This window comes from Onychostoma macrolepis, chromosome 18 (genome assembly GCF_012432095.1).
Source record: "Onychostoma macrolepis isolate SWU-2019 chromosome 18, ASM1243209v1, whole genome shotgun sequence".
In the NCBI taxonomy this organism is placed as follows: Eukaryota; Metazoa; Chordata; class Actinopteri; order Cypriniformes; family Cyprinidae; genus Onychostoma; species Onychostoma macrolepis.
Genome location: NC_081172.1, coordinates 32702796 through 32715740, shown reverse-complemented (window position 1 = coordinate 32715740; position 12945 = coordinate 32702796).

Below are 12945 nucleotides of genomic sequence, written 5' to 3'. Positions count from 1 at the left end.
GACATAACCAACTGAGTCTATACATAAACCTTGTGTGCTTTGACAGTATTAGCACAAAACATAACTTAGTTCAGTAATCAGGCGCTGTTCGACAGGCTTTTTGGTGTATGTGCTCAGAAAAGGCGCTCGTCAGAACAGCACACGAATGAATCATTTAACCAGTAAGTCTTTGAAGCAGATGCAGATAATGTACTTTTGTGACTGCGAATAAGTGCAGTGTCCCGTGAGAGTAACTCTACCGCTGAGTTAACACTGAATGTATGTTGCGTTGTACAGTATAGAGACGCGGCACCAGAACTGCAGCTGATAATGAGCGCTGAAGTACGATACGATATTTCTTCAAAAAAGCAGATGGTGGAGACATTTTTATAGTCCACGATCAAAAATCGTCATATCGAACACCCCTACCCACGGCAGAAATCGCAGACCGGGGGCACCGGACCGCAAGGGCACTTGTTTTTTGCAACATCAAAACAAAAGGAACACTTGTTGATAATTCCAACTCAGGAAGGAGACTGTCAAAGATTGATTGAAGAGATTCACAGCATGGCCATCACATGTAAATCCATGATAGAAATGCTGAGCTTCCTCAGATTGACTTCCCACAACCACCTAGGAAAAGAACCAGACTGAAATTCCTTCTAAACCCTTTTTTACCTGTGTTCCTCGAAACACATTCTCACATCCACAGAATGGCACAGAAACTGCCTTTTCCATATGCACCAAAACTCATCTTAAAAGGACTTATGACAACTAATCATTTATAATATTATGCACTGTATGTAACCCACATATTTGACTATCATGTTCTAATCACTCATTGTATATGTCTTTTTAATAACTATTGAATAGCTTACGGGTGGTTGACTGTTTTTTTTTCTAGACTTGACTGTGTTTATGAGGTGCAGTCAAACATGTGTTCATACTTAGTTTTTTTTATTTAGTTTTTTTTTTTTAAACGCATTATTTTACACATGATTTACCTTTATTCATTAGAATCGTTAGAAGACAGAATGGCGATTCATATATGAATAGATTTTTACGTGCACCCCTAGTTTTCTCTTCCTCTTCTCTAAAGCAGCACAGCATGGCCTCGCCCCCTTTGCTGCATGTTCCCGGGGGCGGGGTTTATCTAGGTTCATGACATAAAGGACCTGGGAAGTAGTTCGTTGTAAACTGCCAGAATTTTAAAAGACAATATCTCTGTTTGCATTAAACTTTCAGCACTGCAACTTTGCAGAAATTGTTTATGCTCAAACAGTAACATTACACACTAACTAATGTTAAAAAATTGAAATCGCAATCAACCACCCCTTTAAACATTTCTATCAATCAGTTCTTTGTCAAATGTATCATATTTTGGTTATAGAAATCATGTCCAAAATTATACTCTGCAAGAGCGGGAAAGTTCGGACCATGTGACTGATGAGATAACATCATAGATTTATGTATTGGGAGGAGAAACCCGAGCTAACACAGTGTCTAATTGGTCGACACACCATTTTGGGATGTGTCCAAAAGCCCAGTTAAAAACTCAGGTCACCATCAAATGTCCCAGGTTATGTATGTAACCATGGTTCCCCAAGGGAACAAGACGCTGCATCGGAAAATGCTAAGGGAATGCCTTCAGCGATATCATGCTCTGAATAATATGTAATCAGTTAAATCGATGGGCGAGACATCACGGGTGGGTGACGTAACGACCAGGAAACTTAAAAGCACTTGAGGTGCAGCCGGCGTCAGCTTCTAGGAATGAAGCAAAACTCTAGCAGGGATGCCGGAAGTATGGCCTTGAAACGCAGCATCCCTCATAGGTAACCTGGTACGTTGCCCTTCAGGAACTCGAGCTGCGTCAGACTAGGGGAACGAGATGTCCACGCTGCCAGACTTGCAAATCCCTGCCTAGTGTGGAAGACCACAGCTATGGCAAGAGAACAGAAGAGACTGGAGTGACTTGCAAATCTAGGTCATAGAACCTGACGAACGTGAGGGGCGTAGACCAACCCCGCAGTGTTGCAGATGTCCTGCATAGGCACACCTGCCAGAAAGGCCTTGGAGGCCGCCACACAGTACTGTTTCTAGGCATAGGCAAGCTAAGTGGTCGCCTAGAGCGCCACCAGCTGGAGGAGGTGTCAATGAGCGCACGTACTGCCACTACATTTTAACAGGGTTGTGATCAAGAGTGGCACGGACACCTTGAAATATGACTGACACCCCACTGGATCCCCCAACATCATTGGGCTAGAGTACTGTCATTCTGACGATGCCTGTATGCCATTGGATCAGAGCGTTGTCAATTGCTACCTCTGATTGTTGCATGCAAAGTTTGCATTTGGATTTGGAGCGCTCAACAATGTCATTAAATCAATGGGTTCTGTCCGTGTTTTGGCAAGGTAAGGTTTTTTTTTTTTTGCCATGCAAGTTCAGAGGCCAATTTAAAATATTGGTAAATAAAAAGTACACAAAATCAGTATTTTGTTTAGGCAGTATTTGTGGCAGTCGAGAAGTCATGTTTCATATGAAACTGGTCTAAAAGGTGTGCGTTTTTGCGCCAATGCATTGTTAAAGGTTCTGTGTGTCGTGTAATATTCCCATATAAAACTTTTACAGCCAATTAAAATCAATACAATTATAGATCAATACATACTTAATTAAACCGCTTTGTGAAATTTAACGCATCCTTATGGAAGTGTCGAAATGCTGAATCAATTTGCATCCAAAAAAAATAAAACATTTATTTGCTTCTAACAGTGCTTAAAGGGAGTAGCATCATACATACAGGTGCTGGTCATATAATTAGAATATCATCAAAAAGTTGATTTATTTCACTAATTCCATTCAAAAAGTAAAACTTGTATATTATATTCATTCATTACACACAGACTGATATATTTCAAATGTTTATTTCTTTTAATTTTGAAGATTAGAGCATACAGCTCATGAAAGTCAAAAATCAATATCTCAAAATATTAGAATATTACTTAAGACCAATACAAAGAAAGGATTTTTAGAAATCTTGGCCAACTGAAAAGTATGAAAATGAAAAGTATGAGCATGTACAGCACTCAATACTTAGTTGGGGCTCCTTTTGCCTGAATTACTGCAGCAATGCGGCGTGGCATGGAGTCGATCAGTCTGTGGCACTGCTCAGGTGTTATGAGAGCCCAGGTTGTTCTGATAGTGGCCTTCAGCTCTTCTGCATTGTTGGGTCTGGTGTCTCTCATCTTCCTCTTGACAATACCCCATAGATTCTCTCTGGGGTTCAGGTCAGGCGAGTTTGCTGGCCAATCAAACACAGTAACACTATGGTCATTGAACCAGCTTTTGGTACCTTTGGCAGTGTGGTCAGGTGCCAAGTCCTGCTGGAAAATTAAATCAGCATCTCCATAAAGCTTGTCAACAGAAGGAAGCATGGAGTGCTCTAAATGTTCCTGGTAGATGGCTGCGTTGACTGTGGACTTCAGAAAACACAGTGGACCAACACCAGCAGATGACATGGCAGCCCAAATCATCACTGACTGTGGAAACTTCACACTGGACTTCAAGCAACATGGATTATGTGCCTCTCCACTCTTCCTTCAGACTCTGGGACCTTAATTTCCAAATGAAATGTAAAATTTACTTTCATCTGAAAAGAGGACTTTGGACCACTGAGCAACAGTCCAGTTCTTTTTCTCCACAGCCCAGTTAAGATGCTTCTGATGTTGTCTCTGGTTCAGAAGTGGCTTGGTAGCCCTTTTCCTGAAGACGTCTGAGCGTGGTGACTCTTGATGCACTGACTCCAGCTTCAGTTCTCTCCTTGTGAAGCTCTCCCAAGTGTTTGAATCGGCTTTGCTTGACTGTATTCTCAAGCTTGCGGTCATCCCTGTTGCTTGTGCACCTTTTCCTACCCAAATTCTTCCTTCCAGTCAACTTTGCATTTAATATGCTTTGATACAGCACTCTGTAAACAGCCACACCTTTCAGTAATGACCCTCTGTGACTTTTCCTCTTTGTGGAGGGTGTCAATGTTCGTCTTCTGGATCATTGCCAAGTCAGAAGTCTTCCCCATTATTGTGGTTTCAAAGAACAAGAGATACCCAGAATTTATACTGTAGGGATGGTCATTTATTCAAACTCAAATATAAATATTCTAATATTTTGAGATACTGATTTTTGACTTTAATGAGCTATAAGCTCTAATCATCAACATTAAAAGAAATAAACATTTGAAATATATCAGTCTGTGTGTAATGAATGAATATAATATACAATTTTCACTTTTTGAATGGAAGTAGTGAAATAAATCAACTTTTTGATGATATTCTAATTATATGACCAGCACCTGTATAGAGGGCAGAGCGTCATGTTATTTAAAGGGGAAGTTGAGTGAGTACAAGAACAGGTAGCTGCATTCTGATTACTTTTATGTCACTGATCAGGCTTATATAGGCCTATGTAGTTTGGGGTAACAACAGGTTTTATAGGTTTGACTGAAATAATAATGCAATAACTGACACAACAACAACAAAACAATTGAACAAAAAAACAGATAAAGTGAAAAAGTAGCCATTGAAAATATCTAAACATGTATCCATGTAATAAAATTAATTTAAGTGTGATGACAATTTCTTAGCAACTAGTGATTGTTACATAGAGCTATACAGGCATCCAGTGGCTATAATGGTATCACAGATAATAAACTGTGCAAAATGTTTTATCTTAACAGTCAATTTACAAATAGGCCTAATGCATTCAGATTTGTGGAATTCACAATGTGCTGAATTTCCACAAATTAGTGTTGTTACTATGTGTTAGATTAGTTTACATGTCTTAGATTGATCCAATAAAGTCTTATTTATATTGAAAAGAGAAGTATCTTGTGTTTTGTGCTTACAAGTTAATGTCTTAAACTGCTGATCTTGTTACTGTGCTAATTAATAGTGTTTTCACTATATTTGGATTTTAATATTCAGTGCAGAGTTGATGTTATACGGCTCGTTCAGTGAATTGCTGACCGACTCCATGATCAGCCGTAAAACAGTGATTATGTCCAAATTCCCTATAAAATCATAAATATTTCCCTTACAGGTGATTTTTTTTCCTAATATCCTTAAGTCGCTGATAATCAAATCAAACTTACATTTTAGACACAATTGTTTGTCTGTTTTTTGCTCCTCCAACAAAAATAATTCCAAACAAAGCAACAGCGGAATTCACCAATCACCTGTAAGGGAAATATTTATGATTTTATAGGGAATTTGGACAGAATCACTGTTTTACGGCTGATCACTGAGCTGTTTCGTTCTCGGATGAATCAGTGGTTTGAATTAATCAGTTGAGTGAATAATTCAATGACTCGCTGATGAGTGACTTGTTTCATTCCTGAAGCATTCTTGAACGAATCGGTTGAATCAATGATTCCATCCCTCACTTATAAACAGCAATACTGGCGAAACGATTTAACCTGCAGAAACACAGACTGACTAAAGGAGCAATTATACATAGTATTAGTTTTAGTTTTCGGTTGTCCACTTACTTTGGCCACTTTCTTCAAAAACATGCAGTACCTCTGCTTCAGTGTATGTAATATAAGGTTTTGACTTTAGCCTGCAGTATTTCTGTGTTGTAGGTGATGTATTTGTCCCAGCACAGCAAATGCTCAGTCAGGAGAAAATCCTACATTATGAGGAGGGAGCGACATATGGGCTTAATTAATGAAGTAGCGCATCAGCTACAGGACAGCACTTTGATAGTTAGTTGTCTAGAGATGGAAAGACAGAGAGAGGGAGAGAGATGAGGTGATGTTCTGCTCCTATGAGAGTCATAACAGAGAGAATTAACATGCCGACATCAGCCAGTTTTAAAGCACTCCTGAGCTGCTCATTCTCTATCATCTGTACTTTTATTTTCTGAGAAGTGAAACAGCAAGCTCGACACTTATGCCTGCGTGTAAGATGCTGCTGTTTCAAGAAAGCAGTGGTCTAAAGATCCAGTAGGTGCTGACCCTCCAAAAAATCAATAGATAAAAATTAATTGATTAAAAGTATTTGTGTTGCAAAAATGGTTTACTGTATGTGCTCAGTTAACACTAGGTGGCAGAAAGTAGCATAGTAAATCCAGACTTTTGACTACATTTTAGCAACAAAAAGTACCAAAAAGCATGGTACTTTGAATAGGTAGTTGTTTTTTTTGTTGTTGTTGTTTTGATTTTTGTTTTTTTTGTTGTTTTTTTGTTTTTTACATGCAATATGACAGTACCGCAGTAAAGTGTGATGTACAATGTGAATCTCATGGTGCATGAATATGGTAATCGTTCAGTAAAGTACTGTGTGTTTGTTTGCTATAAACTTACCCAGTGTTCAGAAGCAACTTATGTTGAGCAACTGCACTGTTTACTGTGAGTGTTTCCATGCCTGGTTTCCCCTCAGAGAGTAAGAAACTGAGGTTACCGTTCAGCTCAAAGTAGAAATTGGTCAGAAAGCCCAAGAGTAAGTGGCTAACTACTCAAGATAAGAGTAAGGCCCTCTGTGTGATACCCATCTGTGAAAAATTTTGCTTATAGCAATGCATGCAGTATTATTCATGCCAGGATGCATTACATGCCCGGAGAGAAGACGAGGATAGGGCACTTTTACATGCACAAACATAAAACACTCTCATAAAATACAAACTAGCTTTGGGCAACATAAGATACCAGAGGAGTTGCACAAACACTTCCAGCATTTATGTTTAAAGATGCTTTTAGAAATAAATTCAGAAGGAAACCTTTGAGTGCTGTTAAGATTGCCTTCTGGCTTGCATCAGATCCTGGAATGATTGTATTGATGGGTGAATGAATGGAGAATTAATGATTTAATGATTATATGACTCAAACATTTGAAGTCAGTCTTCCTTCATTTTGAAACTAATGTAACTTATTCCTCCACCTAAAGGGAATGAAATCATCTCACCTGCTTGTCGTTCCAAACCGTTATGCCTTTCATTTTTGAATAATATCCTGGATACTGTGCTGCTTTTGCATTCGTTTTTGTAGCTTGAAATCATTCTACCCATTTATTGTATTTGCACGGAAAAAAATGACCATCACTTTTAAAATGTCTCCCTTTGTATTCCATGGAAAAACAACGTCATACAGGTTTGGAACAACATCAGGGTGAATAAATGATTTTTCATTTTCATTTCTGGCTGGCTCTAAAAATGTGCAATAAGAGCACACAAATCTCTGCTGTTCAGTGAGGTTTTCAGTGAGAACGTCTGTCAGCAGTTGATAGAAGACAACACCAGAATCCCCAGACCTTTATGACCTTCTGACAAACTGCAGCGAATTTCAAGATGAACCACCACATTCAACACCTGTTTGAAACACATGCAAGCTTAAAAGTCTCTAAAAGTAAGTATTCAGACTTTGAACCCCCTCGTGTAACCTTCCTTTCATAACACACAGACTTTGAGCTTTTGAAATGGTTTAATCTGACAGCGAGGCATCATACACACGTCTTTAGATTTTGGCACATTGTAATACTAAGCTGTGTAGATCTAAACAACGATTTAGGAGATATTATGTCTGACATGTTGTATATACGAGAGACAAAGAATAAACAGGAGGGTTTATAGATGAAGGCATATGGTGCTGCTGTAAGGGAATCTCCTGAGGGAATAACTAGCTGTGTAATTAGGTTGAAAATGTTTATTAGGATTCACAGGTCATCGAGGGTTCGGAATTTGATGTGTAGACCTGAACTTTTGTTTTATACAGTCAAGTTATTTTGTATATTATAAGTTATATTGTATATAATAAGATGGCGATGTGTAAATTGTAAAATGTGTAAAAGAAACTACTGAGACATGCAAACAAACATCACTTATATCCTGTGTGAATGTATGACAAACCTTCAGGAAGTAGTAGTACTTTATACATATACTAGACATATACAATATATCCTTAAAACCAATCCTATATGAATATGCCTTCAGCTGCAAGCAGTATTGGGGTCAGTTGTGGCCCAAACTGAGGCATCATTTTAGTGCCAAAAAAAAAATATATATATATAGTTTAAACTATATATATATATATATATATATATATATATATATATATATAGTTTTATTTTATTATTAGTAAATAATATTATTAATAATAAAATTAAATATAATTTTTTTTAAATAAAGTTGCAAGGAAAATAACATCAAAATCAACCACTGATTGCCATTTCAGTTTTACAAACAAGGTCCTTTCTCATAAGCCCCTGTCACGCAGTGATACCAGTAAATTGCCGTAAAATTACCGGAACGACTTTACCAGTAAATACAAATATGCACTGTTCACACAGGCAACGATGTTCCATCTTTTTGTAGGCAAAGCACCATTCACACACCAGTCTCAAAGTACCGGTAAATTCTGTGACATTATTAAGCAGAAATGACCTTTAGACGGCTGCGCCTCCCGGTGTTGTGTTTGTAAACATGGACGGGTATGCGTGGTCAGTGTTTTTGTTGGTGTTTTCATTTTCTGCTTTCACACAGAGCACATGACTCTTAATTTACTGGTAATGTTACAACTTCTCATACCGGTAAACTGCCAGAACGAATTTACTGGTATTTTTGAAAAGGTCCTGTTCACATATGATCTCTTAACGGTAACTTACCTGTAATTTACCAGTATAGACTGTATGTGTAAAAGGGGCTATAATTAAATTAAATTTACACTGCAGGGTTCAGCTACTAATTATATTTATATGCCGGTGTGCCAAATATATATATAGCTTTGTTGGTAAAGTTTATCCTGAAGTAAAACTAAACTAAATCCTCAGATATTCAGATTGTTATTCATGCAATATTATTAAAAGCTGCACAAATGTCACATGCCACTTATGCAGTCGTGAGTCACGTCAGGTCCCTTACAAACCGTTCTGAGAGAACGTGCGGTCGTAATGGCTTCTGAGCACTTGTTCAATTGTGTGGAGCCAGATTTCACACCTGGCCCTCTTTACTCAACACAATAAATGACTTAAAGGGGAATAAGAATTGCCTTTTTAAGAGCAAACATAAAAACCGGGTGCTTGCAGCTGCTATAAATGAGCACTTTTGTCAGTTCTAGCTGTGGCCTAGCTGCTAACTAACACGAGCAAATTTGAGGGTAATTGCTTTGGACTTGTAATGGTTGCGCAAGTGAATGAAAGGCTGTTGGCATTTTAACAGCATGCCAGGCCTACTCAGAAAATAATGAGCTTTGCATTGACAACAGTGGTCTAAGGAGAGAAGTCTGGCTGATTAATCAAACATGTTTTTTGGGACAGGAAAGTCTGGAGTACGGGAATACGGAAATCACACTGTGGAGGTTAAAGCCCTGTCTATTTGTGTTGTGAAAGCACCGCCCTGTTGATCTGTTGAGGGTTTTCCTTGTGCAAAGCTGCCCCAGGATTTGTTTTCATGACCCGGGAAATGTAGAACTGAACATTGCTGATGGATATTCCTACAATAGACACAAACGGAAAACAGGATGTCAGGACATTTGAAAACAGCAGGATATTTGTGGTGTTTCTCGCTTACAGTTTTTCACTTGCTCTTTTTATTGTCTGTTGGAACGCCGATGAGCGCCAAAGATGTATTTTACAATTCCCAAGTGAGGTATCATGAGCACATTTGCACATTTCCCCTTCGTTGCACCTAATTCTCTCTCTCTCTTGTTTTTCTCAATTCACTTTTCACAAATCTCAAACCTCAGATCTGACTTTACCTACAACCAGCAAGTAATGAACATCAATACATCAATAAGAATAATGGTTCTTTATTGGCATCGGCGGTTCCATGAAGAACCTTTAACATCCATGGAATCTTTCCATTGCACAAAAGGTTCTTCATTGTGGAAAAAGGTTCTTTAGATTATTAAAATGTTCTACAAACTGGTTCTTTTGGGAACTGAAAGGGAACCCAAAATGGCATTGCTTCGAAAGCTCCTTTTTATGCTTTTATTTTTAGAAGTGTAGATCTAACAAAACACATCCTCCACATACATAGTGATGGAGTAGTGTGGCTAGTTTAATCTCCAGAGCCGTCCCTCACCTTTCCTCCTTTCATCCCAAGAACATCAATATAAGGCTTTACTTTGAAGCACGTTGCCATGCATCTGCCAGAAATGTGCCGTTAAACCGGTCCATTATCCGTCTGCGTGTTTTGGTAGGTTCAGTTTCCCCAGAGCCGGCACAAAACGCTTGCTCGTTAGTTTAAACATAATCCTGTGAGGAATGTTGTCATGCCTTGTTCTCCAGTACATTCTGGACGTTACCCGCTCCACGCGGGGCCAATGCAAACAGCTTGGCAACTGTTGATTTTGATAACAACGGACGGCGAAATCTGATATTTGGAACAATTTGAACTCACTGTCCCAAAATTCATTCCAATGTCATGCAGTAATCTAATCCTCTGCTTCCCCTTATTTGGAAAGTTACAGAGTACATGGCTTTTTAACTCATGTGCTGTAAAAGTGTAGGACAGCAGGCAATAACAAAATAAAGACATTTGGTGCGTAGCACATATCAATATTCTGCAAGTATAATCGAATCAAAGAGATGTGGCTCAGTGAAAGACAAAGGCAGTCTTCCACACCAAAGACTAATGTGCTTTTAGCTCTCTGATCTTGTTTTTCTTTCGAGTGCTTTACGGCTCGACAGCAGCGGCGGTCCATCAGAAGAGGCAAGGGATGCTGAATCTCCCTTAAAATAATTGTTCTGAATAAATGCAATGACTAAAGTGATAAAATTAAGTGGCTCAAAGCTATGGTGTCTAGAATTGAGCTCCCATGAGCACAGATGGCAGACTTCAAATCGGGTACTTCCAGGGGATCCTGCGCCAGATGAACAGAACTCAGATAACTGGGAATACTAGTATTTTTTTTTTTTTTTTTTAACCAGATATTACAGACCTACTTGGGATTAAGTGGCAGCAGCTATTTGCACTAAGTGCAATAGATTCGATTTACACTATGTAAAAAATGTAGGATTTTCTGCTATTTATACTACTTATTTTGCAAATAGTGGTAAATATCTGCACCTCAGTATTGTACATTATTAAACCGTATGCAATAATAACGTATTGAGTGTACATTATCATTTTAATTCAAATTATTAAATGGATGCCACCTTAATTGGGAAACTAAAGCCCTCAGCTACACCTACCGATACTTTTTCAACTTTTGGAATATCTCCTTCATTTTTATTGAAAATTAATGGCTTTCCGATGTGATATGAGATTTGAAAATGGAGAAGAAAGAGGTTGGCAAAAGGCGGATTCGAACACGGGTCGATCAAGTTAAAAATACTTAAGACTTTCGATTCACTACGTCACTGGAGCTGTTGTTTTGACAGCTGTCTTTTGTCATCTTCAGTATCTCAATCACACATTGGTGGGCGGAGTTAGTGTAAATAGCCTCTGCCAACAAGGCGGGCTATTTGCACTTAGTGTAAATAGACACTCCTACTGATTATCGGCAGTGCTGAGTAGATTACTTATAAATTGTAGTGTGTTACTGATTACATATTACATGATATAAATTGCAGTCAGTAGTGTAATTTAGATCACTAATTTTAGGTAATGACTACTTTCTGACTACTTTTGGATTACTCTTATTACTTATGAGCTAACTTGTTTATCCAACTTTTTCCAGAGTAACCGATTAGCTCTGGCATGATGTATTCTAACTTCCATTTGGATGCTGTCCTGTTCCGGTCTCCACAGAAATCTGTGTTAAAACAGGGTAAAAAGATCGACTGAATTAATTAAACTGAAACTTTTTCAATGTAACTAAATATAAAAATGTGCAGTGTTGTTGTTGGCTGCCACAAGAATCTGATTTTGGAATCCAGATTACATGTAATCAGTTTCTACCCAGCACTGATATTTTCAGCATAAAATATGTGATGCTAAACCTGCTACAATCTTTTATAGAGGGCATTGTTTACACAATAGTGTTCCTTCACAGACATCCATTTCTTGTTTTTTTTTTTTTTTTTTTTTTTTTTTTTTTTGTTTTCTTGGGGGAGGGGTTCAAGCTACAAATCTGTTTATGAATTAACTCACTGATTCTGTAATCATAGCAGTTCTCAAGCTCATGGGAGAAGATTATGAGCAAATATAACTTAAATTCAGTCAGTTTCTCACACAAAGTTATCGTATGACATCATGAAATAATAGTGCCATGGCTCGTGTGGACTAGATATTTCACATCATATTCCAGATTAGAAGTGAAATTGACTACTTTTATGAATCTTTTAAGGTTAAAGATTGAACCAGTATATTATGCAAATTCTCCTTTTTGTTCCACAGAAGAAAGAAAGTCGACATGCAGCTTTGGAACGACATGAGGGTGATTCAGTGATGACAGAATTTGGGTGAATATCACTGCAATAAATCTCACATAAGGAGTACACATTCTTGTCTATAAAACTTGAACGGTCTCATTGGATAGATCTCTGTATAAATAAAGTAAATGACTATTGTAATAAAAGATTATTGTGCTTTAGAAATCAACACTATGTGCTGATGTATAATTGGAGGGGAATTCAGTAGTTCAACAGTAAGCACGGTTGAGAAAATGAATAGGTTTCATCTTAATCACCTTGAGGCTCTTGCCTGTGGGGAGGGGTGATTAGAGGCAGTTGGCAGGATGTTAAGAGTCTCAGAGTATTTTCAGACCTTTGCTTCGAACTCGAGACACTTAGATGTCAAAGATGGAGGTGCGATCACAGCTAGTGATTTCTGGAGCTAAATGTGCAGTCATATGAAGTCTTCTGAGCTTTGGAGCTGCCAAAGGACATGGTGGTGGAAAGTTTAGTAAACTTTCTATCATTATCATCACGTAAAACTGCGGCATGCATTTTTTGGCAACCCAAATATTTTGAGCAGTGAGTGTCAGAACAATCCCCTTAAGTTATTAAAAACCCTTAGTTGAAATGTTACGGTTATTAA